This window comes from Mandrillus leucophaeus, unplaced genomic scaffold, assembly GCF_000951045.1.
Source record: "Mandrillus leucophaeus isolate KB7577 unplaced genomic scaffold, Mleu.le_1.0 Scaffold549, whole genome shotgun sequence".
NCBI lineage: Eukaryota > Metazoa > Chordata > Mammalia > Primates > Cercopithecidae > Mandrillus > Mandrillus leucophaeus.
The window spans coordinates 981,839-986,816 of record NW_012105908.1 but is presented as its reverse complement, the minus strand read 5'-3'; positions in this window follow the sequence as shown (position 1 = coordinate 986,816).

The window sequence follows — 4,978 nt, the reverse complement described above, 5'->3', positions numbered from 1 at the left end:
TCATCCCATAGTAGCCAGAAAAGTGCTGGACACATTTATAATCCTTAAGCACCCATTGGTGTTTTCTTGTGACAGTTTTGTTTTGTTTAATTTTTTTTTTTTTTTGAGATGGAGTCTCACTGCAATGCCCAGGCTGGAGTGGAGCACAGTGGTGTGACCTTGGCTCACTGCAACCTTCACCTCCCAGGTTCAAGAGATTCTCCTGCCTCAGCCTCCTGAGTAGCTGGGATTATGAGCGCCTGCCCCCAAACCTGGCTAATTTTTTTGTATTTTTAGTAGAGACGGGGTTTCATCATATTGGCCAGGCTGGTCTTGAACTCCTGACCTCAAGTGATCTGCCCACTTCGGCATCCCAAAGTGCTGGGATTACAGGTGTGAGCCACCGTGCCTGGCCTGTTTTATTTTTGAAGTAGGGTCTTGCTCTGTTGCCCAGGCTGGAGTGCACTGGTGCAATCACAGCTCACTGCAGTCCCTCCTGGGTTCAAGTGATCTCCCAACAAGCTTCTCAAGTAGCTGAGACTACAGGTGCATGCCACTGTGCCTCACGAGTTTTTAAATTTTTTGTAGAGACAGGGTCTCACTCTATTGACCAGTCTGGTCTTGAACTCCTGGGCTCAAAGGATCCCCCCACTTTGACCTCCCAAAGTATTGGGATGACAGACATGAGCCATCTCACCCAGCCCTTGTGACAGCTTTGATTTTAATGTAAAGGTGTACTTGCTGTCTTCCTTTCTCCATATTTATTATACATGTACTATAATCTGAAAATCTTCTTTCATTATAATTTAAACATCCTAGTAAATATTCAAGCTTTTAGTATAATTGTTACTTAAAATTCATAGTACATAGCAGTTTTATGTGCATTTTGCACAAGTATATTACTACAGAGATTTTTAGCACCATGGCAATAACAAATATTGCAAAAGCCTCAGCTTCTATAATCTAGATTCATAAATGATAGGTTCTCCACACAGAAAACTTAAAAATAACTGACATACAGTTTGCCAGATACTATTCTAAATGCACTACATATCTGATTCATTAAATCTCCTGAGCAGTTCTGTGAAGTAGAACTATTATCATTTCCATTATACAAGCTAAAAAATCAAGGCTCAGAAGGGTTTTGTACTTTGCTTAAGGTCATACAGCCAGTAGGAGGGAGAGCCCGAATTTGCAACCAGGAAATCTGCCTTTGGAATCCACACTGTTAGCCATAAATGATACTGATTCTAAGCTTAAAGTAGAAGTATGTCTTGCAGAGAATAAGTGAATAAATTTAACTTTAGGAGGATTTGCATGTGTTCATGTTAAAAATAGTTAAATAATTTTCATCCGATCACTATAAAACAATGCTACAGAATGGAATTGAACTTGTAAAAATGCATTTAATATATTCTTGTAACAAGTCAAAAATACAGAGATACATAAAGAAAAAGTTAATCACCTCCCTGCCAGTCCTCGTTGCACCAAACTCCTCTCGAGGCAAGCACTGTCTGCATCATAGATTGTCGACTTCTACATCACTTTTCAAGTTTCTACAAATATATACACACATATATGATGTTTCTTCTTTGCTTCTTCGTTTCCTTTTCCTCCTTCCGTTCACAAAACGAGATTACACCATACGTTTGCCCTTCCAGTCTTTTGGTGCTGGGAAGTACATTTCACCATGATTTGATGACCAACTTCTTTGTGGAAATTCCCTCTTCTGATACCCGTGTTGGGCAGAAGTCAAGGACAAATGAGGCCTGCCCACCTGACAACCTGGGCCTTCCAAGGAAAACTGACAGGGCTGAGATGATCCTGTGGCCATTGCTGTGGGGGCATTGTAACTGCACAGGAGAAGGAACATTGCTGTGACACTGTGGAAATGTGAAACCTCTGGAATTGTCCTCTTGGTACATTTTGTTTCCCTTATAATTGTTAACAGGAAAATCCATAAAGCAAAGACATTGTGTATTTACCCTTTGGAGCACGGGTCTCTGAGTTGAAAATCGGGTGCACGTTCAGGCAGCCAGCCCAACCTGTGGTGTCCAAGAGTGGGCTGGAAGAAAACCATCGTTAGCTTGCCTTTTGATCAAATGAAAATAATTCTCATGTTTACTGATGATTGATAATTTTTCCGGGTTTTAAGATTCTCATTCTTACGACATCTAAGGAAAAGGGTGAAATTCGATTCTTAAGAGTAATTTATAACACATGCCTCAAGGCAAAGCCTCCTTGAACAGCATGTATCTTCTTTACTGCTAGGGCTTGGAGGCGGCTGGACTCTGAACCATCCTGCGAAGTAAAATATCAGAAGAGACACCAATATCACTGCCTTAAAGACAGTGGAAACCCAAGATTTCCTAGACTGGGCAGCCTCCTTATCCCCTTATCCAGGAAAGTTAACAGAAGAGACACATTAGGAGCAGAAAATGTTCTCTAATAATCTCTGCAGCAATTTTTCCCCAATGTTTTCAGTTAAAAAGTTGTTAAGTGTAATCCTATTTTTTTCATTTAGTTTCCTTCAAAGAATTTTCTTTTTATTCAAGTACTTGAAAATATCTATTTTTCTATTACTGGATCTCCCTGTCACTATGACTTTGTAAAAAAAAAAAATTGGGTAAAATACACATAAAAATGTTAACACCTTGACCATTTTTAAGTATACAGTTCAGTAGTGTTAAATACATTTCACATTGTTGCGCAAAACAAATCTCCAGAATTTTTATCTTGCAAAGTTGAAACTCTGTGCGTATTAGATAACAACTTCCCACTTCCTCCTTCCCTCAGCCCCTGGCAACCACCATTCTACTTTCTGTTTCTGTAAGTTTGGCTATTTTAGGCAGCGTTTGCCTTTTTGTGACTGGCTTATTTTACTACAATGCCTTCAAGGTTCATCCATATTGTGGCATGTGACAAGATTTCCTTCCTTTTAATTTAATTTTTGATATAAGGTCTTGCTCCATTCCCCAGCCTAGTCTCCAACTCCTGGGCTCAAGTGATCCTTCAGCCACAGCCTCCCAAAGTGCTAAGATTTCAGCATGAGCCATAGCATCTGGCCTCCTTCCTTTTTAAGGCTGGGTAATATTCCATTGCATGTTAATAGCATGTTAGGTTTACACATTCATCTGTCAATGCGTCCTAGGGTTATTTCTATCTTTTGTCTATTGAGAACAATACTGCTATAAACATGGGTGTTCAGATATCTCTGTGAGACCCTGCTTTCTATTATTTTGGGTATATACCCAGAAGCGGAATTGGATCACATAGTAACTCTATGTTTCATTTTTTTGACAACGCACCGTGCTGTTTCCCACAGTAACTGCACCATTTCACATTCCCACCAATAATACACAAGGGTTCCAATTTCTCTGCATCCTCACCAACACTTGTTATATTCTGTTTTTTTTTTAAATTTTATTTTGATAGCAGCCATCCTAATGGGTGTGAGGTGATATATCATTATAGTTGTGATGTCTGCTGAGCATCTTTTCATGTTCTTATTGGCCATTTGTATACCTTCTTTGGAGAAATGTCTACTCAAGACCTTGCCCATATAAAGACATACAAAGACATGGGCAAGTATGAAGACATATTCAAGACCTTGCCCATTTGGAGACATTTCTTCAAAGAAGCTATACAAAATTATATATATAGTTTTTCTTTTTTTTTCCTGTCACCCAGGCTGGAATCCAGTGGCATGATCTCAGCTCACTGCAGCCTCCACAACCCAGGCTCAAGCAAATACTCCCACCTCCCACCTCAGCCTCCCAAGTCGCTGGGACTACAGGCATGCACTACCACACCTGGCTAATTTTATTTTATTTATTTGTAGAGACAAAGTGTCTAAGTTTCACTATGTTGCCCAGGCTGAGCTCGAACTCCTGGGCTCAAGAGATCCTCCTGCCTTCCCTCTGCAAGTGCTGGGATTACAAGTGTGAACCACCACGCCCAGCATTGTCCATGTCTTAATCAAATTGTTTGTGTTGTTGTTTTGTTGCTATTGTTAAGTTGTAGCAGTTCTTTATACATTCTAAATATTAACCCTTTATCAGATACATGATTTGCAAATATTTCTTCCCAAATTTCCATAGGTTGCCATTTCACTCTGTTGATTGTACTTCAATACACAGAAGTTTTAAATTTTGATATAGTCTAATTTACCTATTTTTTCTTTTTCTTTTTGAGACGGGTTTCACTCTGTCACCCAATCAGGAGTGCAAAACAGGGTCTCATTCTGTTGCCCAGGCAGGAGTGCAGTGGCACGATTTCAGCTCACTGCAACCTCTGCCTTAAAGCGATCCTCATGTGTCAGTCTCTTCAGTAGCTGGGACTATAGGTGCCCGCCACCATGCCTGGCTAATTTTTGTATTTTTAGTAGGGACGGGGTTTCACCATGTTACCCAGATTGGTCTCGAGCTCCTGAACTCAGGTAATCCACCTGCCTCAACCTCCGAAAGTGCTGGGATTATAGGCGTGAGCCACCATGACCAGCCCCTGTTTTTTTTCCTTTGTTGACTGTGCTTTTAGTGTCTTATCTATGAAATTATTGGCAAAACCAACATCATGAAGCTTTTCACCCATATTTTCTAAGATTTTTGTAATTTTAGGTCTGATACTTAGGTCTTTGATCCATCACTTTTTTATTGTAGTGAAATAAACATAACATCGTATTTATCATTTTAACCAGCTGCGAAAGTGTAATTCAGCTGTTGCTATCACTTTTTAACTCCTGGGATCTCATCCTTGGGGGAATAAATTATAAAGTTTTGTTGTCTGTCATTTAAGCAATGATAAAATCAATCTTCTATCAAATGTGAACAGGGTATGCCTTTTAGGATGGTAAGGCCATGACACCTCAGATGAAGCAAAGCAGCCAATAGCACCGACAGATAGCCCTAAAATCTTCTGCCAAAGCCCCATCTCTCTTCGTTATTTTTATTGTGAGCTGACCTGGCAAATTTATTAACCCAACTTTTACGATTATTTTTTG